The following is a 24,800-nucleotide window of genomic DNA, read 5'->3' as shown; positions in this document are numbered from 1 at the left end:
GTGGGATGGTGTGTGAGTGTCTATTTGGGCACGCGCGAGTTTCAGAGTCAAAATATACACACACACACACACACACACACACACACACACACACACACACACACACACACACACACACACACACACACACACACACACACACACACACACACACACACACACACACACACAAAACAAACAAACATACAGGAGAAAGTGATGGTGTTTAACCTACATGGACATCTGTAGTCGAATTATTTGCCAAATTATTAAATGGTGGACTTTAACTGCAGTTTGGCTCTTTCATTCAGGGAATTCATTCATGCCCCTCGCGACAAACGAGATATTTGATTCGAGGAGCTGCTCTAAGCGTGTATTTTTCATGCAATGTTTGATACCGCACGGCGAATGAGAGAAAAAAATCCTCCGCATTTCCCAGAAACTTAGATGCACACGACAGGTAGTGTCAGAAAGCCGCGCGTGCTATTACGGTCACTAAATGCGTTAAAAACCCTACACGAGGTTAAAGTTTGGTTGTGGTGCTAACATGTTTACACTCTGTGCAATAGTTTGTTAGATACGAACAAACTGAATAAACAAAGAGCACTGGTCGCTCACTTACCAAATCTGTAGAGACAGGACAATCACCAGCAACTAGAGCCGCGTCTTTATGAAGAGGAGACTACAAGCGAATCCAGATCTCAGCGTTTGCAGATGAGAACAGCTCTCAGGTAATTAATAATCCTCCTTAGACACGCGAGTTATTGTTGTCGAGCGTCGCGTACACTGTTAATCCACACGTGACTCAGAGCTCTCACAGAGAGAAAATGAAAACGAAACTTAACTGCAGCAAACTATAAAAGCAACACTTCACGCTTGTTTTGCCAACACAACGTGGCGTCTCTCTCCTGAAAATACGGTGATAGTAATGAATATTAATGAAGTTGCACAATAGAGCACGCTGATTGGTTTGAACCAAGCCTTACTCATGCATTAATGCAACACACTGTAAGACGTAATAAGACTCACTCTGGCACAGACGCCCAGTCTGCACGCTGGAATACACGCTATTATGTCATGGCCGTGACGCAGCTTCAAAAATTCGTTTCAAACCGGAAGTACGAATTTGCTTGAAATAACGCAAAAACAACGAATTTACACTTTTTAGTGAAATATAGGTATCCTAATAGTGTTTTTAGCAGTGTGGGACACATATACGACTGTCAACAGCTCAAAAAATGTATTTTGGTGTTTCGTGACCCTTTAAGCAGACAGTCTACTAATACTCAAATGGACCATCAAAATAAAGTGTTACCAAAACATGTAACAAAATATACACTGAAAAAGTACACACTGTAGATTAACAGTACTAAAACTACAATTCACCATACAAGCAAAAAGAAAAGTTAATAAAATCCACAAATGAACTAAAGGAGGTCTAAAAGGAGTGTTTATAATGTGCTTTGCACTTCGGTGTAAATCTGCCAGCTTCATTCCTTATGTCCCAATCTCAGCGGCGTCCTGCTTTAATTAAGAGCTCAGCTCCAGCTTATCCTAAAAATCTACTGCCTTTCCTGGAACACTGCTGACAACACAATATCCTGCTGAGAAAGAGGCCGTTGCGCTTATTATTACTTGCTGAAAATCACATCATAAGAAGCTCGCATTCGCTGCGACTGAGATGATACGACTCACTGTCCGCACTTGAACGCTGAAGACGGGATTAACCGCGACATTAACAACCTCGCATAAGAAACCACAGCGACAAGTGTTAGCACCAGTAAATGGAGTGTCATATTCACAGGTGGCCCGTAATGGCTCGCTGACAGAGGCGATCCGTCATTATTAAACCCACTGACATTGTTAGAGCGACGTGTCTGGGAATTATATGATGATTGAAACATGGCGATGAGGGATTGACTCACCTGCTGAACTTTATATGTTTCTCTGGAGAGGCAGGGTTTTTACAATTTTGCTGGAAGGCTTCAAATCAATCATACAGAAAGCACACTCAACCCCCTGACAGGAGGAGAGTCTGACAGCAGCCGGACAGAAACCTGCCCACATAACTGGACCCTTCAACTCTAGAACTGACAAGCTAAAATCAGCGCTCAGCGAAAACATCCTGCAAGCCTCACTCTCACACACACATACCGTTGAAGTCAGAATTATTCGCCCTCCTGTAATTTTTCTTTCAAATACTTCGCAAACGGTGTTGAACAGAGCAAGGAAAATTTCACAGCATGTCTGACTATGTTTTTTTCCTCTGTCAATAGTCTTATTTGTTTTATTTTGTGTTTTTAATTGTTTTTATTTTATTATAAACTATAATAAGGGCAATATTATTAGCCCTCTTAAGCAATATTTTTCGTTCAATTGTCTGCAGAACAAACCATCATTGCACAATGAAGGGCTCAACAACAAGGACTGCTCGATGGCCGGGGGCGAGCGTGAGAGAGGCTCAGGACAGTAGACAGGATAGTTACAGGCCAGTGCTGCCTTGCCACTGGAGTATACTATGCAGGGTTCAACGCTATGGATTTTTTCTACTGGTCTGATCGTGCCAGTGGTTTAGATTTTTACTTGCCCTGCCAAAATTCTTACTGGCCCCACCAAAAAAAAAAAAAAAAAAAAAGTTAATAGCTATTTTCAGCCGCATATTTTAAATAAAGTCTGTGAATCTAGAATTTCAATACTTTAAAAAACATTAAAATGTTAATATATTTATTAACACTTTTAAGTGTTAATAAAAGTGTTATGCAAACAAAAAGAGCAGTATGGAAAATGTGCAGGTATTTTATTGCGGTTCGAAATTATTTAACAAAAGGTGGGCTGACTGTGGGCAAACAGTGCAAAACATCACTTCTTTTTTTTTTTTTTTTTTGTCACGTTCACACGTAAATCTCTGCTTCCAAGACATTAGAAACAGGCATTTTATTTTAGCCTTATAATTTGATGTTGCCGCCATGTTGCCGTTTCTTTTCTGTACTGGTTGTTCACAGGTTGCGGAAAAAAATAGCACGCTCAAAACATCAAATCAGATAAGCGGAACCGGAAAGCATTCATTGAGAAGGTAGTGTTTAAAGACTTAAAAGCACAAACTTAAAATGCGCGTTATTGAAAGTCGCAGACAAATTAAATGTTAGTTACAAGGCAGCATTGTCCCAATCGGGCCAGTAATGATCCTGTCTGCTGTCCCAAGCGTCTCTCATGCTGGCCCTGGGCCACCGGGCAGTCCTTATTGTTGAGCCCTGCTATGGCTGCGACTGTTTGTCAATTTCGTGCATATAGGGTGCTTTCGCACCGCATCCTTCGATGTCTAATGTGAAACATTGCGATGAACGATGGCATTGTCGTCATAGGTGGCGGTGAATTAATTATGAATAATTAATTAATTCATAACAAATTAATTACTTGTAGCCTACTGTTTTAACTACCTGACCCGCATGCTCTTTGTTTTACCCATAACCAATTCATGAATGAATAAAGATAAGTTGCACACATAATTCCCACCTGAAATCCCTTTTTCCACAGGACTCATAAATAGGCGTGAATAGACAGAGTGATCTGTCAGTTTAATGGTGTCGATGAATATGGTTGGTAAAAAAGGTGCACAACCAACATCAACCAACCAACATTATCTGAGGTTTAGAAGTACACACGTGAAAGCGAAAGATTGAACCAGTCTACTAACCCGCTGTCTGCCTGGACCCGCTGTCTTGAGCGCATGACAGTGTGTGTGTGTGTGTGTGTCTGTCTGTGCCTATGTGTTTGTGTGCATGTGTGGTCATGTGATGTGCGTTTTCAGTGGTAGTGTGGAAGGAGGGCTGCTCAGAAATGCTAGGTGAAATGCCAGAGTGGATGTGGGTCGTTTTCGTTCTAAAATGCTTTTTAAAAACTAAGTTCTATTAGTGTGTATTTTTCGCGAGCGGATTTGCAACAGGGGCGGGGCGAAGGATCACGATGCCAGCTGAATTATGGGATCGTCTATGAGCCCAACTCTAATATATATATATATACTGTATGTGTGTGTGTGTGTGTGTGTGTGTGTGTGTGTGTGTGTGTGTGTGTGTGTGTGTGTGTGTGTGTGTGTGTGTATATATATATATATATATATATATATATATATATATATATATACAGTTGAAGCCAGAATTATTAGCCCCCTTCAATTATTTTTCTTCTTTTTTAAATATTTTCCATATGATGTTTAATAGAGCAAGGAAATTTTGACAGTATGTCTGATAATATTTTTTCTTCTGGAGAAAGTCTTATTTGTTTTATTTCGCCTAGAATAAAAGCAGCTTTAAATTTTTTAAACACAATTTTAGGGACAAAATTATTAGCCCCTTTAAGCTATATTTTTTCTCGATAATCTACAGAACAAACCATCGTTATACAATAACTCGCCTAATTACCCTAACCTGCCTAGGTAACCTAATTAACCTAGTGAAGCCTTTAAATTTCACTTTAAGCTGCATAGAAGTGTATTGAAAAATATCTAGTAAAATATTATTCACAGTCATCATGACAAAGATAAAATAAATCAGTTATTAGAGATGAGTTATTAAAACTATTATGTTTAGAAATGTGTTGAAAAAATCTGCTCTCCGTTAAACAGAAATTGGGGAAAAAATAAACAGTGGGGGCTAATAATTCAGGGGGGCTAATAATTCTGACTTCATCTGTATATATATATATATATATAATTTATTTATATCACAACTGTCATTTTTTGTTGTATTTAAAGAAAAGTTATGCTGAATAAGAAGTTATGTTTGGGTTTTGACAAATTATTTAAAAAATGCGGCTAAGAAAAAGCTATTAACTGTTTTTTTTTATTTTTTATTTTTGGTGGGGCTTGTGAATATTTTGGCAGGGCAAGTAAAATTCTGTAAAAATCAGTAGAAAAAAATCCTTAGTGTTGACTTGCCTAATTACCCTAACTTGCCTAATGAACCTAGTTAAGCCTTTAAATGTCACTTTAAGCTGTATAGAAGTGTCTTGAAAAACATCTAGTCAAATATTCTGTACTGTCATCATGGCAAAGACAAAATAAATCAGTTATTAGAGATGAGTTATTAAGACTATCATGTTTAGAAATGTGCTGAAAAATCTTACGATTGAACAGAAATTTGGGAAACAATATATAGAGGGGCTAATAATTCCATAGGGTTAATAATTCTGACTTCAACTGTACATGCAAGGCTTGTCATTATTCTAAAAATTTACCAGGCCAATAATCGTCTGAAGACACGGTCACACTGCACTTTTCTCCCCATAGACTTCTATTCATATGCAAGTGAATGCGTCAGACAGGAAATGCAAGCTCGTGCGAAATGTTTCGCAGTTCACTGCATTGCAAAGTTCAAGCTTGGTGAACTCTGACCTGTGAAAATCGCATTACAAGACTGCGTGAGACCAATCTAAGATCAAAACATGACCTCTCTGAACAGAAATAAGAAATATGAACACATCGCTTATTTTTTTATATGTCTAATCATCTTGTTAAGCTCTTTTCGCAATAGCGTTTCTCAGAATTTTTCAAGCACAAACTCTAGTGTGACCATAAGAAATATCAATGAGTGTAGTGATTAATGGGCTGCTTTTGGGCTTATAGGACTGATTAATTGTCTGCTGTTTTTGAAGGGCTTTGAGAAAAGTATTTTTGCAGGTTTTTTTCTAATTATTATCTGTGCAGGGCTTTGGTGATTAATTGTCTGTTTGGTTGGCTTTGGGGATTCATTGTCTGTCTCTTTGTTTTGGGGAGCTTTGCATGCTAATTGTCTGTTTTAGGTTTTAGCGATTAGTTGTCTGATTTCGGGCCTTGGCGATTAACTGTTGTTTTTGTGTTTTAGTGGTTAATAAATTAAAGGCTTTGGCAATTAATTTTCTTTTGTAGCAATTAATCTTTTTGGCAGGCTGCTTTCCTTTTTTTAGATTTTGGTGATCTGCTGTTGGCAGCATGGTGGCTCAGTGGTAACACTGTCACCTCATAGCAAGAAGGTCGCAGGTTTGTGTTTTAGGTATGTGCAGGGGCGCCGCTAGGGTGGTGGGGGTTGGGGGGGGTGATTTTGGTAATTTTGCTTTGGTTATTAATTGTCTGTTTTTAGATTTTGCGGTTAAGGGTTTTTTTCGGTTTGGTGATTATTTTTTTGTGGGGGAACTTTGCGATTAAGTGATTGTTTTTAGATTTTTGGTTATTAATTGTCTGTTTTCGGGTTATTTATTGATTAATTGTTTTGGGTTTTTTGATGATTAAGTGATTGTGTTTCGGTTTTGGTTATTAATTGTCAGTTTTTGGGTTATTTATTAATTGATTGTTTTGGATTTTTTGACTATTAAGTTTCTGTTTTTAGGTTTTGGTTATTAATTGTCTGTTTTTGGGTTATTTATTGATTAATTGTTTTGGGTTTTTTGATGATTAAGTGTCTGTTTTTAGGTTTTGGTTATTAATTGTCTGTTTTCGGGCTATTTTTTAATTGATTGTTTTTAGGTTTTATGGTTTAGTGTCTGTATTTAGGGTTTGGTAATTAATTTTTGTTGATGGGGGGGGATACATTTTTGGTGATTTGGCTTTGATAATTAATTGTCTGTTTTTTTTTTTAGGTTTTGGCAATTAATCATTTGTTTTCAGGCTTTGACAATTATTTATCTTGTTTTTTTAGGTTTTGGTGATTAACTGCAGGTATTCAGGCTTCGCTGATTAAATGCCTGTTTTTAGGGTTTGTAATTGTCTGTTTTGGGTTTTGACAATTAAATGTCTGTCTGGGGGGTTTGGCTCGGTTTCAATTGGTTGTTTGTTTTCAGACTTTGGTGATTAATTGTGTTTTGGGTTTTTGGTGATTAACAATTTGGTCTGTTCTTGGGTTTTGGTTATTAATTGATTATATTTTGGTTTTGGGTTCAAGCTTTGTCAATTAATTGTCTTCTGGGTTGGTTAATTGTCTTTTTTTTTGGGGGGGGGGGCGATTAATTTTCAATATGTTTGTCTGTAGACTGGCGGTCAATTGTGTTTTTGGGTTTTGCCGATTAATTGTCTGTTTTCAGGCTCTCAATTAAATGTTTTGGAGTTTTGGTGATTAGTTTTTTTTTTCCTTTTTTTTTTGAGGTGTTTAATTGTCTATTTTTAGGTTTTACAGCTAAGTGTTTTTAGGGTTTGATGTGCACTTTGTTACCTATAAATGTTACCAACTATTGTGATTGAACTAATGTATTGAAAAGTGTCACTTACAATATTTAAAGAATTTATTACTTTCACTTAATTCTCCTTTAATGAGCATCCAACTCCTTGTAAAGTGGTTGTGAATTGGTGAATGTAACTTGTTCTATATTTCTACGCATTTCATTTTGTCTCCCCCTTGTGTCCTCTAAAGGAATTACAACAATCAGACTTGGTTAGATTAAATCAATGAATGAATAAATAAATAAATAAATAAATAAATAAATAAGACTGTTTTTTTTTAAATGGGGACAGACCTAACACACGAAAACAGTGCTTGAACTTTCATTCTGTCTTAATGGAGAATTGAGGGCTTTCCGAATCAATTGTTTTGTGTCTTGTAACAAGGCACAGAGGGACCAATGCAGCGAGCAGTTCTGCAAAGAGACAATCAGAGCTCAATCTCACAATCCACTAAAGCACGCATGAGGAAAATGGGAGATCAGAGGTAGAGTTAGACTCAATTCCCTCTGGGTTTGTTAGGGCACGCTTTGCCACTGAAACAATGTTACATCATCAGGCTTGTTTTATTCAGGACAATGGTTTCTGACGGTCTCGATACCTCAAAACATTAAATCTTAGGGAGAGTAGTCACGAATAGCATTACATCACTGCCACTATCACTCACAAATAAGGCTAAAGATCTGAATGAACTCTTAACCCTGTCTTAAAGAAATGGTGCAGTAACAATAATAAAAATGAAGATTTAATTATTCCAACATGGCTCATCACTGGGTAAATACTGTTTAATACTAGATACAAGAAATTAAATGTCTTATTTTTTATTCATTCTCGTAAGTCATGTTTTTATTTATAATATCAGTAACAATTTAGTTTAAGTACCAATGCTTATGATGAACTAGTGGCTTTTACTGCCGATTATTAAGATTAGCAATTTATTGGTACTTACAAAGTACATATTCTGCATAATATTATTCTACATCCCTAATCATACTTAATACCTAAACCAAACTGCTCCAATAACAATAATGATAATAATATTAATAACAACAATAATAATAAAAAATAATAATAATCATTAAGCAGCAATAATAGGCAGCAAATTAGGAGATTTTTGAGCTATATACACACACACACACACACACACACACACAGTTGAAGACAGAATTATTACAGTTTATTTTTCCCCCAATTTCTGTTTAATGGAGAGCAGATTTCTTCAACACATTTCAAATCATAATAGTTTTAATAACTCATTTCTTAAAACTGATTTATTTTCTCTTTGCCATGATGACAGTAAATAATATTTGACTAGATATTTTTCAAGACACTTCTATACAGATTGAAGTGACATTTAAAGGCTTAACTAGGTTAATTAGGTTAACTAGGCAGGATAGGGTAATTAGGCAAGTATTTGTATAACGATGGTTTGTTCTGTAGAATATTGGATAAAAAAAAAAAAAAAAAAAAAAAAATAGCTTAAAGGGGCTAATAATTTTGACCTTAAAATGGTGTTTAAAAAATTAAAAACTACTTTTATTCTAGCCGAAATAAAACAAATAAGACTTTCTCTAAAAGAAAAAAAATTATCAGACATACTGTGAAAAATTCTTTGCTCTGTTAAACATAAGTTGAGAAATATAAAAAAAAAAAAAAAAAATCAAAGGGGGGCGAATAATTCTGACTTCAACTGTATATATATATATATATATATATATATATATATATATATATATATATATATATATATATATATATATATTACATATTTAAACATCTACGTAACAATTGTTTTGTTTTTTGTCATGAGTTTTGTTTCTATGACTGTGTGTATCACATATACATATACATAATGTGTGTGTGCACATATACATAATAAATACATACACTATATAATACACACACATATCAATTAGGTCAAATCAAACTTTTCCTTTGGATGTGATTAATCTTGACTTATCTTTGCCCAGCACTAGATTTTCTAGAAACATTTGGCAAACATGCATTGACGCAATTACATAATTTTTTCAGATGTGAGATGTGAAGATCTCCAGGACATAATATGTCCACTTTAAGGCCAGGCTGCTTCAAGTTTCCCTAAAAGTACAAGTCTACTGTATGTCAGTTTGGATGAAAACACTGCAATCACATAAATGACCAGAGTTTGAGAGATGTATCAGTCCCTCTTGGCTGAAAACCTGTCAGCTGATGTTCCTCTCGATAAGCTAGATGTCAGATTATCTCAGGATCAGAACGGTAATGAAAGATCTGGGGGAAGCCCTCTTATATAATGCTGCCATATTCATGTGACCAGAGAAAGTGATTTAAGAAGCCCTGCATGCCCTGGCTTATTTCTGTCATGAAAAAGAAATAAAATTGCTGATCCAATGGAGCCAGAAAAAAAAGGGTAACACTTTACAATAAGGTTCATTAGTTAATGCATTTACTAACATGAACTAATCACGAACAACACATGTACAGCATTTATTAATCATAATTGAACATTTACTAATGCATTATTAACATCCAAGTCCATGCTAAACATTAGTTAATGCACCATGAGTTAACATGAACTAACAATAAACTACTATATTTTCATTAACTAACGTTAACTAACATGAAAGAATACAGTAGTAAATGTATTGTTCATTGTTTGTTCATGTTAGTAAATGCATTAATTAACATTAACTAATGAACCTTATTGTAAAGTGTGACCAAAAAAAGTTCTCTAATGAGAGATTTTGCCTTGAAAAAATCTGCATTTATTTTACAATTATTAATAGGTATTTGTTACGCTCCTGGAATTTAGCGTGCGTGTCTCTCTCTCTTTAGCTCTCTCTCTTTCTCTCTTGCTCTCTTCTGTCTCTCTTTCGGTTTTATAGGTTCAACCACCCCGCCGAATTGTTACTGGCTGTAGGAGCAGTTAATCATCATTACCTTCAGTGACGGTGGCTTTGGCGGCCAATCTGAGAGATTGCCAGGGTTTTAAAAGACAACGAGTGGGACGCCGGAGAGAGGCTTTTGCATTCCTGTTTTGTTCTTTGTTTTAATCTGCCTCCCGTTGTTTCTTTTGTTTCTTTTTGGTATTTAATATTGCTTTGTCAAAAGTTGTTCTTGCCATTTTGTTTATCTTCATTAATATTCTTTTTGTTGTTGATTTGCGATTTTGCTGATATTCTTTGTTTTCCCCAGGGGGATTTGGAGAGGTGGTGGTCACGTGACGTATTTCCTTACATCACCTATAAACCTGTGTTTAGACACAGCAGGTTTAGATGTGAGTGCTGGCTTTGTATTTTTCGGTTTGGTTAAGTTTAGAGAGGGTAAGTTAGGGCGTGTAGACGCCAAAGACTTTCTTTCAATTATTTTGTTTTCCGTTAGGTCAAAGGATTATAATAAATTACTGTAGTTTGATGTTTTTGGTTTTGTTATTTTCTTTTCCTTGAGCGCCACTTTTGTCCTCTTCCCCTGCTGGATTTATTTATTTATTTATTTATATTTTTTTATAAATTGTATATAATTTACCTTTTGTGCATGCTATTTGTTGTTATCTATATTCTTTTTCTTTATCATTACTATTCTCTGTTTATCTTTGATTTTCATTCATTTTCTTGTCGACTTGGTTCCTATATTAATCCGGGGTCGCCACAGCAGAATGAACCGCCAACTTATACAGCACGTTTTTACGCAACTGATGCCCTTCCGACCGCAACCCATCTCTGGGAAACATCCACACACACACTCATACACTACAGACAATTTAGCCTACCCAATTCACCTGTACCACATGTCTTTGGACTGTTGGGGAAACCGGAGCACCCGGAGAAAACCTACACGAACGCAGGGAGAACATGCAAACTCCACACAGAAACGCCAACTGAGCCAAGGTTCGACCTTCTTGTTGTGAGGCGACAGCACTACCTACTGCGCCATTGCATCGCCTATATCTTTGATTTTTGTGTAATGATTCTCTTTTTGGCAGTGTTTTGCTTGATGCATGGTTCTTCTTCTCCCATATTTTACAAAACTGTCACGATATAAATGCTAATTATTTCAGTCCCTAGTCTAACATCATGAAGTCGTAACATAATTATTTGAATGCAGTTGTTCTGCTTTATATTTTTGTGCAAGCTTTGATGGTAAAGGTTTTTAAAAATAAAAGAATTAAATTATTAATTTTATCTGATTAACCAAATCTTTCACATTTTCTTTTGTAATCATTTTCATTGTGATTTATACAAGTACAGTCTGACACCAGCCAAACCTACACAAATGGCATCTTTCATGACAAAATGCCATGTTGCAGGATGAGAATTCAGTGTAACACAATCTCCAACATTTATATTTTATGAACAGACTCTCTTCACAAAACAAGAAGACGTGGCAGATACTGCATTTTACCATAAAAGCAAAAACAGAGAAAACTTCCTAAAGGGATAGTTCACCCAAAAATCTAAATTGACTCACTATTTACTGGTTATAAATCTTTATGAGTTGAACACAAAAGAAAATATTCTGAAAAACCCGAAAACCTGTAATCATTTATTTCCAAAGTAGGAACAAAAAATACTACTTTCAGCTTTCTTCAAATTATCTTCTTTTGTCTTCAGCAGAATAAAGAAACTCAAATACGTTTGGAGCAAGATAGTGAAATTAAGTCAGTAATAAAACAATATACACTACCTGACAAAAGTCTTGTCGTGGATCCCAGTTGTAAGAGCAACAACTAATAACTTGACTTCTAGTTGATCGTTTGGGGAAAAGTGTCAGAAGCTCTATTTTTCTGATGAATCATCTGTTGAGCTGCATCCCAATCATCACTCATACTGCAGAAGACCTGCTGGAGCCCACATGGAGCCAAGATTCTCACAGAAATCAGTCAAGTTTGGTGAAGGAAAAATTATGGTTTGGGCTTCCATTCAGTGTGGGGGCGTGCGAGAGATCTGCAACATCAACAGCCTGAGGCAGGGATCACCAAACTTGTTCCTGGAGGGCCGGTGTCCTTCAGATTTTAGCTCCAACCCTAATCAAAAACACCTGAAAAAGCTTATCAAGGTCATACTAGGTATACTTGAAACATCCTGGCAGCTGTGTTAAAGCAAGTTGGAGCTAAACCCAGCAGGGACACTGGCCCTCCAGGACCGAGATTGGTGACCCCTGGCCTGAGGTATCAAGACATTTGTGCTGCCCATTACATTACAAACCACAGGAGAGGGACAATTCTCCAGCAGGCAGGCACATGCACACATAAGCCCCTTTCACACAGTGATACCGGTAAATATCTGGAAAATTTCCGGAAAGAATTTACCGGTATATTGAAAAAAGCGCTGTTCACACAGGCGAGGACGTTACGGAAATTTTCCGGAAAAGAGCATTCACACATCCATTCCAAAATACCGGTAAATTCTGACATCATTCACCACAAATGAGCTTTAAACGGCTGCGCTTGTGTTTGTAAACATTTGACTAAATTACAAACTCTGTGGATGATCAATATTGTGAACAACTTTCGCAGGATCACTTTCGCATGTCGAGATGTTCATAATATGTGTGTGTGCTGGCGCTCACGGGCTGTTTCACGGGCACACGCAAAGCTTGAAGGTAAACAAACAACGGCTTATCATAAGCATCTCATCGATGATTATTTACACAGTTGGCATAAAGAAGAACATATAAACGTGATCTGACTAACTTCTAGCAGCTAAATGTGTCTGGAAAAATATTCAAAGGCTTTTATCCTCACAAACCGCGCGGACGTAAATGCGTCTGACTGTTGTGATTGGCTAAAGCAGACGTCTCACGTCAGCACGTTCTAGACGTGCACGCGCTTATTACGGCAATCTTCCTTCTGCGTTCACACAGCGCAGCATTCCGGCAAATTGCCGGTAATGTTACAACTTCTCTTTCCGGAAAATAGCCAGAACGAATTTGCCGGTATTTTAAAAAAGGACCTGTTCACACATACAACCTTTCCGGAAAATTGCCGGCAATTTTCCGGAAAGGTCTGTATGTGTGAAAGGGGCTATAGACCTCAACCTGTGCAGTGCACATGCCCTTTTTAGTCTTGGATATGAAGTGCCCTTCCAAAATGATCAAAAGAGCCCCCGTGATGCGACATACCCTCCGTCCCGCCCTTCAGTAGGCGCGCGACAACACCGCTCTTGAGTACGCGTGATTAACCCACCCCCTCCCCCCGCTTTACAGTACGCGCACGACAACATTGCTCTTCAGTACACGCGTGGCGGCGGCGGCGACGACAACAACAACAACCCTACCCCACCCCTCTTCAAAAAATGTATCCTGCACATGCCCTTTGGACGGTCTCTGCAAGGGCCTTCTCATACTTCAGCCTCTACATCAGAGTTACTGAAAGCAAAGAAGGTCAAGGTGCTGCAGGATTGGCCAGCCCAGTCACCAGACATCAACATTATTGAGCATATCTTGGGTAAGATGAAGGAGGAGGCGTTTAAGATGAATCTAAAGAATCTTTATGAGCTCTGGGAGTCCTGCAGGAACGCTTTCTTCTTCATTCCAGATGACTTTATTAATCAGTGATTTGAGTCATGTCAGAGATGTATGGATGCAGTCCTCCAAGCTCATGATGGAGTCAGACACAATATTCATTCTGTCTCCACTGCAGCAGGACTTTATATTCTATACTGGACATTATTTCTGTTCAGTGACAAGACTTTTGTCTAAGCAGAGTCAGACCTTACTGTCCTAATTAAATCATTAAAAATCAAGACATGATCATATTTTATTTTGGTAAAATAAGCAAAATCTAGAGGCCTTCGCCTTTCATATAAGACACTTCTGATACTAAATGATCAACTAGAAGTCAAGCTATTATTTGTTGTCCTTAAACTTGGATAGGCGACAAACTTTTATCAGGTAGTGTAAAGACAGTATAACTCCTAAAAACACTAACATTGTAGTAGTGGAATAGAAACTAAAGGAGCCACTGAAACTCAAAGTAGAAGCCGTATTAATTAAAAAAAGAACTTAAACCCAGCGATCAATGTCAGTTTGATTATTTTGCTGGCTCACAAAATACAGACGCATTTACTGCTCAGTATCAGCACAAACATAAAGCATATGTGCTCATTAAACCCAGCTTGTGTGCGTAATCATTAATAAGGCTATTAACAATCTGCAAACACGGCATTTCTTGCTGATATTCACCACAGCAACTGCAGAACAACATGATAATGTAAATCTGCACTGATGTGCTCCTGATTCAGCACTGTACACATACCCCCACCTGCTGGCTGACAACAGGAATGCACAACATCTCTTAAATGCACTGTATTTCATATTTAATCAACCCTTGTGTTGTCCTGGAATTGTGTATAGGAGCAATTCCATTTCCATGCTCCGGTTTCCCCCACAGTCTAAACACATGTGCTATAGGTGAATTGGGTAAGCTAACTGTCTGTAGTGTATGGGTGTTTCCCAGTGATGGGTTGGAGCTGTAAGGGTATCCGCTGCGTAAAACATATGTTGGATAAGTTGGCGGTTCATTCCGCTGTGGCGACCACAGATTAATAAAGGGACTAAGCCGAAAAGAAAATGAATGGATGAATGAGTTAACCTGAAGGACAGTGGTTCATAAAAATATGAAAATATTCAGATGTTGGTGTCATTTTAGAAAAGGTCACCAAACTTCAAGATTTAAAAAAAAAAAAAAAAAACATTGCTTAGGGTTTTTTTCTACTGTGAAAATGGTCATGTTTGACCGCTAAGCCAACAGAAGGGTTAAAGCACCTTCCCTGATGATAAACTACAAGTTGTTTTAGAAAGCCATACATATCCCTGGCATTTCAAGATCATTCAAAGTACATGTCATGAACGGATTAACTTCATTTTTCAAAACGGTCAATATTCAATCTTCTTTTGTTTTTATTCATAACGTTAAGAAATTTGACCTGCTCTCCTTCAGACGTCACTACTAAAGCCACTTGACATCCGCTAGTATCCAAACTTGATGAATAGCAGAAAGCTGATCTTTGTCTGAGAGAGTCTGACGTCTCGTTTCAGTCTCACAGAACTGGAGCTCCATCTAGTGTGCAAACCCATGCAATGCCACAGCACTAACATGTCAAGACTTGTTCATTAGTAAATGACTTCAGAAGATCACTGCTTGGAGTCATAATGGACGAGAGAAGGGCTGGGAAACCATTAAGCCTGACCACATGATTGTATCTGTTCATGTCCAGTTATTCACTACAGTCAAAGTGTAACTGAAACCCAGCAAATAGCGATATGTGCATGAGAATGGTGTTTTGTTGCTTATACTCAATAATGCAATGAAGACACTGAAATGAACGATGGTCATTTTGTGAAGGAAACAAATACCTGCAAGACAAATCAAACACACAGAATCTCACAGGTTTTCTTCGTTTTTGGTTATGCTGTGTAATAAACTGTGTAAATTCCATTTGATGCTATTGTTGCAGAGAAACATTCATTTTCTTGTCGGTTTAGTCCCTTTATTAATCCGGGGTCGCCACAGCGGAATGAACCGCCAACTTATCCAGTAAGGTTTTTTTTTGTTTTACACAGCGGATGCCCTTCCAGCCGCAACTCTCTGGGAAACATCCACACACACACACACACACACACACACACACACACACACACACACACACACATACACTACGGACAATTTAGCTCACCCAATTCACCTATACCGCATGTAGTATATATATATATATATATATATATATATATATATATATATATATATATATATATATATATATATATATATATATATATATATAAATATATATATATATAAAAAAAAAATATATATATATATACACACACACACACACACACACACACACATATATATATATATATATATATATATATATATATACACATATATATATAACAGTTCTGTCTGGTTCTTAAATCTGATTGGCTGATAGCCGTGATATATGTAAGTAATATCAGCACCCGTAAAGCTTTTTTACCCTTTGTGTATTACTCCGCCCACATACAACCAGCAAAAAGCAGACACTACAGATCTAAGTTTAAAAGATGCTTGCTCTGCTGTTTAACTGTCAGCTTATGATTTGAATCATAAGGCGGAAGAAAGTAGTTCCTCATACAAAAGGGTTTTTGAGACTCTCCATGTTTGATTTTGTTTTTATATAGACAATCATGCCCTCAAACTGTTGTATAAACGCAATATCAAACTCGTAGCAGTGCGATATGGCTGTATATCGGCACTTGTGGGGGCACTAAGGCACTCGGCCTGCAGCCTCGTGCCAACGCATGCCTCCCACCAGTGCCGATATACAGCCATACCGCACTGCTACTCGTGTGTTATTGCTCATATATATAATTTGCTAATTAATAAGCACCACTTGTGAACTCTGAATCTGTGTCTCATTTCGGAGGCTGCTTCTGTCCATCATAGGTCACATTTCAGTCACGGACACATGCTGTGAGAGTTTTCTTGACTGAATTAATGAAATATGCTGTTTTCCACCAAGGCAACCCAGAGTGCTGAAATATAATTGGCTAAACTGGCATTGAGTGGGTTAAAATAATCAAAACAAAGACAGTTGTTCCAGCACCTAGCCGACATTTTCAAAGCAGAATAGCATTGTTTTTCAGATAAACAAGAATGTTCACTGAGAGCATGTTTCTGAAATATCTGCAAACATATTATGGTATTGTTATGCTTTAGAAGAGTCAAAAACTTACATTCAGCACCTTTAAAGAGATTCCCTTTATGTAAATTAAGTCTGATGCGTCTCCAAAGTCTGTAAAGATTCAGCTCAAAATACCTCACAAATCATTCATTATATTATTTCTTTTGGTGAAATCAAAAACTAGCTTCACGTGTACCTCCTCAAATGCAAACGAGCTCCATGAATTCATGGGAAACCCCATAAACATCTTATTGGAAAGGAAACTGGAGTCTGAAAGGCAACAACTGATAACTGGTATTTTTTAGCAGGTGTAAGGAAATCGCTTTTGCGGGTAAAACGTAATTCTACTGAGTGCTGCCCTAATGGATGCACGTCAAGGACAGGACAGTGTGCTCTACATATCACCTTAAACAGTCAGGTTACACACCTTCAGCCCCAACAAGACAACAGATCTGCCATGAATCACATCTTCAATATGCATGACACTAAAGCAAATGCAAATCACTAATAAGATAAAGATAATAGAGTCAAAACTGTAAATCTCTACTAGCATATGAAGTCTGCATATTTATACATCAAAAAAAGTGCATGTATTATTATTTAGAGATGCGCTAATCCCAAGTTTGTATGTCTGTATTTATATATTTGCAGTATGTAATCTAGTGTACATTCGTAACATGTGTATAACGTTACAACATTCCAGTAAGATTTGGGATGCACGTTTACATGCTGTCAAACTTAATTGCGCTGCAATCAAAGCCCAATCGTGTGCACACTGATAAGAGATCTGCCCATGTTAACCTAGTAAGTACTAATGTTACACAAGTACCATATTGTCTGGTTAAGGAGACACACAGTAAGGCATGAGAGGCATTCTCTTTCGCAGCTTCAGTGTCTATCTAGCCCTCCATCCTTGAATAAGTGATGAGTCTGTTTGGAAATGCATGTTTCTGTCTGACCCGGATGCAGCTTAGGCTGAAAAACAAGGAATAGTGAAAGATACGGTGCTCAGTCACTGACAGAAGTTTCCAAAGCAGCTTCAAGGGAAGATTTATCCAGGTGCAAAGGTCGATGAATGAAACCTTATGACTGGAAATTGATCTCAAAAATGCTTGATTCCTTGATTAAGAAGTTAAAAGTCGAGAGATAATTCCAAAGTTCAGAATTGATTGCTTATAAGGAATAAACTCCTCTTTTCAGTTAATTTTTAATTTCACTCTTACAAATACATCCAGAAATTCAATACCTTTTAAGACTCTTTCCATATATTTTAAGACCTTGTAACACTTTAGATTTCAACCATAAACACCTGTAAGATTTTAACTTGCAGTATATTTACTAAATACTAATGTAAAAACTAGTCCAAAACTAAAACCTTTTTCATATACTGAATAACATCTATTAAATCTAGCTAATTGAGCAGCCTGGCACCGATAGAACTGCAGAAATAATGGTGTTGCCTTGAATACTGCAATAAACAAAGCAGCATGATGTCAAGTCTAGCAGGATTATATTGATTTCATAAACTAATCTATAAAATCCTGATATTCGCAGATTTAGTTCAGGCGAACTTTAGCATACATTGCACAATTAAAAATGATATCAAATTAAATACCTTGCAAAATAGCATTTGCAATACTTTTTAAGTGCCCTAAATACCTCTACATTGATTTATCAACTTTAATATTTTTAAGACCCCAAGGACACCCTGAATTCATTCATTGCTTGAGCTTAGTCTCTATTTCAGAGGTCGCCACAGCGGAATGAACCGCCAACTATGTACAGCAGAGGGAATGCAGACCTCCAGTTTGCATTTACCACATCTCCCTTCTCCTTCGGTCGAAACCGGAAATACTGCCAAACTGCAGAGGTTGTGTTCTTTTTCGAGACAAAGTCACTTGGTGCGCGACATGGCACAAAATCAAGTCCATCAATTGCAGGAATCAGATTCACTGATTAGTATAGAGGCATTAATTATCTCACCTGTAACTTTAGAAGGTAATTTTTAACAGCAATATCTTAATTCGGAATATACATTGCATCTGGAAACAGATGAAACAACATAGATAAAACCACTTTCTCTTTCTCTTTTCTCTTAAGAATCCAAACTCCCATTGCTAAGAATCCATCACTTATTCCATCAACATTAGATGGGACTTTTACGCAATGGAAGGAAATGGGTGCACATACTGTAGGACAGGGGTGTCCAAACTCAGTCCTGGATGGCTGGTGTCCTGCAGATTTTAGCTCTAATTTGCCTCAACACACCTGCAAGGATGTTTCTAGAAAGCCTACACTGTAAAAAATGGCCGTGGTTTCAACGGTAAAAAACTGTAAAAATGCTACAGTACAAATCCGTAACCTGGTTAAGCGTATGTTTCCCTAATATATACGACGAATAACCGTAAATTGACTTTCCCAGAATTCCCTGCATGGCACATCACTTTTTATGCATTTTGTTGACTTTAATATGGATCTTTTTAGTTGTTTCCCCATCAGTTATGTGCATTAGAGATTTATGTTACATCTAATGTTGATAAACAATGTTTATTTCATGACTTTAATTTTATATGTGTTACCATACTGGTGTTTAGTAGCTGTGTGAATGACACTGAGCATCTTCCATATGCTGATACTCTTTTCTGCTTGTGGGAAAAGTTGATTGTGATGAGCATTGGCTCATTATGTAACTTCCTCATCACCACCTGCATGTGGCTGTGCTAGCATGTCTAACTGTGTAACAAAAGATGCGTAGATGTTGGTCATTCAATATAAAGACATATTACCTCTATAAATTAATAAAAAACGGTAATTTACTGTAAATAATTATTAATAATAATTAATAAAAATAATGAAAAAAATATTTAAAAAATAATAATAATTTAAAAATAAGAAATTACTTTAAAGGTTTTTTACCGTGTTTTTAACTTTAAAGTAATGGCAACCACAGCTGTTACTGATTTTTTTTTTACAGTGTAGTAAGAGCTTGGTTAGCTAGCCCATGTGTGTCTGATTGGGGTTGGTACTAAACTTTGCAGGACACCGGCCCTCCAGGACTGAGTTTGGATGCAATAAATCAACATTGCATGAATAAATTAAATTATGTTAGCAGAACAAAAAATGTTACTGAGAAAAACTAAAAAACAGTTGAGACAACTCAAAGATCTTACTGCATCAAGTTGTCTTATTTTTTTTTATGTTTTCTCAACAATTCAATTTTTACAGTGTATGTTATATGTCAACAAAATATGTAAACAGAGAATTATTTTCCTTCTTAATGTGCGTCTTCAGAAAAAAAAAAAGAATCATAGATAAGCCCTACTAAACCTGTCATTCAATACAGCCATTGTATTTCAGCCAAGAAGACACTGTCTGTTGAAGCACAATAAAGATAATTGTGTGTTTTATCAATGGCAGGCAGTGTACTAATTTGTTTTTCTATGATCCATTGTTGAAATATGATGGAGCAACCACCATATGCTTTGCAACGCGAGCCCCTCGCTCTCAGAACTGACACCAGATCAGCCGTTAACGGTCGGCTGAGCGAGCCTTACAGTAAACTACAATAGACACGCCGACCGACTGCTGTACATGATACACAACACCAGACAGCTAAACACCAGCACACGACAACACTACCCACTGCTAAAGAACAAGAACTCGGGGTATCGTGCCAAATAAACTATTATCCAATTCAAACAGGTCTGCTTCAGCCTCTTCCAGGCGCTGATCGCTTGTCATTGATTTTTCACAAGTGAAAACCTCTTTTTTCTGCAACAGGGAGCTGACACAGATCCATATAAACGTCCTAACTCAAAGCCAGGATGCTGAGAATCCATCAATCCAACAATATGGAAGAAGATCCAGCTACATGCTGAGATGCTGCTCACTCTGGACACTTTTTTTTTTCCTCCAGCTCGCCTCAGAGATTGATATGCCCTTCCCTCATTGTTGGGCAAATATGCCAGCGACCTAGTTGATGAAAATAAACCCTGAGCAGCTCACATGGAGACCAGCAAATGGACTGCAGTACTTGCCGCAGAGTTCTGCTTTGTACTTTTTAACGCAGGCAGAAAGTTGATGTGTGGATTTAGAGGTATTAGGCAGTTTGCCCACAAATGCATTACAAACATGCTCCAAATCATCCTTAGCGATTGTAAAATGGCCAATATACCTATGAAAACACATGCATAATGCACCAAGTAATAATGTTGCTTGGAAAGCCTCATGTTTACACTGGACTAGGCAGGGGACGATAACTAGTTTAAGGTTGACCACAGTTTGGAAAAGTTATGGTTTAAAAAACACTGTTTCTTTTATACAGTTGAAGTCTGAATTATTTGCCCCATTCATTTTTTCCCTAATTTCTGTTTAAATTTCTGTCTTTGTCATGATGACAGTAAATAATATTTGACTAGATATTAGGGGTGTCACGATTTCGATTTTTAATCGAAGTCGACCGAAATTTATGCTCAATTTCGATTATCGAATCAAAAACTAGAATCGTCGATGCTGCCACGCCCCCATGTCACGTCAGCTTGGCTTGCCAAGCGGGAAAAAACAGGCTTGTTGAAGTGCTTGTTAAACTGCAGAAGAAGTAGACCCGTCGACAGAACTTAAACCCTCTCCTCTTTCAATGAAGTCGCCGGTGTGGAAGCATTTTGGATTTCCAGTGAGTTATGTTTACAACGTTCGTGTTGTCGACAAAAAAAACACAGTTTTGCAAGCTCTGCCATGTACGTATTACGTACGGTTTGTCCGATAGACAACACCGGCATTGCGATCCTCCGCCCGCCCCCGTTACAAATCCACTCGCGAAAAGTACACACTCAGGCCCTGTTTACACTGTCTTTGTTTTTAAATGGCATTTTAGAACGACAACGATTTGACATCCACAGTGGCGTGTAGCATTTCTGAGCAGCCCTCCTTCCTCACTACTTCTGAAAATGCACATCACGTGACCACACAGACACAGACGCACACACAGCCATGCGCTCGAGACAGCAGGTCCAGGCAGGCAGAGGACTGCTTCAATCTTTCACTCACTTGTACTTAGTCATTTTAGCGAACACCTCAGATACTGTTGGCTGGTTCCTGTTGGTTGTGCGTCTTTTTTACCGACGCCATTATAACGACACAGATCACTGCCTATTCACGAGTCCCGCAGGAAAAAGTGATTGACAGGTGGTAATTATGTGTGTATCTTGCCTTTATTCATTTACTGTATGATTTGTTTATGGGTAAAACAAAGACCATGGAGGTCAGGTAGTTTAAACGGTAGGCTACAAATAATTAATTGGTCATTAATTAATTAATTATTCATAATCGAAAATCGAATCGAATCGTGCCTTTAGAATCGAAAATGTAATCGAATCGAGGATTTGGAGGATCGACACCCTTACTAGATATATATTTTCAAGACATTTCTATACAGCTTAAAGTGACATTTAAAGGCATACAGTAACTAGTGTTACGACCCCCTCGTTCAAGTCGCAACATAAAGAGCTCAGACAACAAAGAATATATATGCAACTTATTTATTATATAAAACTAATAGAACAACAAATCAAGATACAAAGAAATGTCTAGGGGATAATAAAGAAAATAACTAACTTTAACATATAAATAATGCCAAATGAAACCATAAGGTTGCAGAAATAATGAGATGTTCTTGACATGAGCACAGCTAGTAGCCACACCGTCCTCCAAAAGCTAGCCTAAACTGGCATTTATATACTTTGAACTAATTGGTGAGCAACCATGGCAGCCAATCGTGATGTGCCACATCCAAACTGAAATCCTGGAGTCGTCACGCTAGGTTAATTAGGTTGACTAGGCAGGACCGAGTAATTAGGCAAGTTCTTGCATAATGATGATTTGTTCTGTAGACTATCAAAAAATATAGCTTAAAGGGGCTTATAACTTTAAAAATGGTTTTTAAAAAATTTAAATATGCTTTTATTCTAGCCGAAATAAAACAAAAAAGACTTTCTCCAGAAGAAAAATATTATTAGACATGAAAATTTCCTTGCTTCGTTATGTATATATATAAATTTTTACAGCGCACATTCATTCAACAACAACAAAATCCTTATTATTGACCTTGGTGTAGAACTACCAAATCCACATTATACTGACTATAGACTTTCTCTAGAAGAAAAAATATTATTGGACATACAGTGAGAATTTTCTTGCTCTGTTAAACATCATTTGGGAAATATTTTAAAGAGAGAAAAAAATTCATAGGGGAGCTAATAATTCTGACTTTAACTGTATAGTAAATGTATATTGGGTATCAGTAGGTTATTTTATTTTATTATTTTTTTATTAATGTATTTAGGGAAACAGTGTCTCCAGCAGCAAAGGACCATGATTTGTCAGCCCACGATTCAGCAAACATTGGAAAAACAAATTGCTTATGTAGCTACATCCAAGCATGAACCTGAACAGTGTAGTATTGTGTTCAACGAGGGGAAAATGTTGTTGTTTACCCAGACATTAATATTTTTTTAAATTATAGTCATCACAATACCATTACTCCATGATATTTTTTTTTATCCAAGGTTACCATAACGTAAATATCTTATATCGGCCCATACACTGGACACACAAGCAGCATGACTTACTATATCCAAATGACTTCTTATCAAGTGCACACACTGTAAAACCAAAAAAGCTAAGGGTAACTCAAACCATTTAAGGAAACCGTTTGCAACAAACCATTTAAGTTGAAAAACTAATCCTATACTCTAAAAAACAGGGTTAAAAATAACCCAAATAGGGTTGTTTTTAAACCCACTGCAGGGTAAATATGGGACAGAACACATCGGGGGTTAAATTTACCCAAGTAATTGGGTTATCATTTTTAACCCCATAAAAGGGTTGTTTTTTCAACCCATTAATTGGTTATTTTTACTAAAATAATAGGTTATATTTGATCCAAAAATGCCCGCAAAAGATGACCCAGCAATTGTGCTGTTTTGACTTGGTGTCACTGAAGTACGGTGGAGGATGTGCAGCTGTGATCACAGGTGTACAAAACGTGGTAGTAAGAAATTAAAAAAATTCAGAAAGGTCTGACTAAAGGCTACTATGAGCAGAAATCTCATTTTAATCATCTGAAAATGCAAGGAATCTGCGTTTATGTTACACTATTTTCACTGCAATTAAACAAACTAGTGTATAATATGTGGTATTCCAGTCAGCCCTTGCTGTGAGTTGATTTGACTCAAAAACCTGGGTTGAAACTACCCAAGACTCTAAAAATAACCCCTAAAAATTACCCAAAATGCCTCAACCAAAGATTTGGGTGGAAAAAATAACCCCATGTGTTTTACTGTGAACTTAATCCATGTGAGTAAAAGAAGCAATTACAGCACTGTGAAACACCATAAATGAAGAGAACTCAAACCAACTGAGTACTGTAAAACCCAATACGTTGAGGCAACTCAAACCATTTGAGGAAACCGATTGCAACTAACTATTAAAGTTCAAAAACTAATCCTAATGAGTACTGTGAACTTACTCCATGTGAGTAAAAGAAGCTATTACACTGAAAAAAAATGTTCAGACATGATTTCTTGGATTTACTCAAATTTTTTTTACGTTAAGTGGTTGTAAACAATTTATTTGAGTTGAATTTAAACAAACAAATTAAGTTAAACATTATTAAACTTAATTTGTTTGTTTTAATTCAACACAAATAAACTGTTTGCTACAGTTCTGCATGCAACACTTTTTTTCAGTGAGAGCACAGTAAAACCCGATAAATAAAGAGAACTCAAACCAACTGAGTACTGTAAAACTCAATAAGTTAAGTCATTCAAACTGTTTGAGGAAACCGATTGCTACAAACCATTTGAGTTAAAAAAAAAAGGATCTGTATGAGTACTGTGAACTTACTCCATGCGAGCAAACAAAGCAATTACAGCACAGTAAAACCCAATAAATGAAGAGAACTCAAACCAACTGAG

The 24,800-nt window shown here is 36.9% G+C and overlaps 2 protein-coding genes across 12 annotated transcripts in view; one reads left to right on the top strand and one right to left on the bottom strand.

Moving 5' to 3' along the window:
• kcnab2a (potassium voltage-gated channel subfamily A regulatory beta subunit 2a) overlaps positions 1-24,800 on the bottom strand; it is a 226,320-nt gene that overhangs the window by 115,819 nt on the left and 85,701 nt on the right. The window lies entirely within an intron of this gene.
• Positions 1-24,800, top strand: part of flnba (filamin B a) — a 750,037-nt gene that overhangs the window by 715,713 nt on the left and 9,524 nt on the right. The gene's annotated exons all lie outside the window — the stretch shown is intronic.

The sequence above is a fragment of the Danio rerio genome, chromosome 11 (assembly GCF_049306965.1).
Source record: "Danio rerio strain Tuebingen ecotype United States chromosome 11, GRCz12tu, whole genome shotgun sequence".
Taxonomy (NCBI): Eukaryota; Metazoa; Chordata; class Actinopteri; order Cypriniformes; family Danionidae; genus Danio; species Danio rerio.
This window is presented reverse-complemented; position numbering and strand designations above follow the sequence as displayed.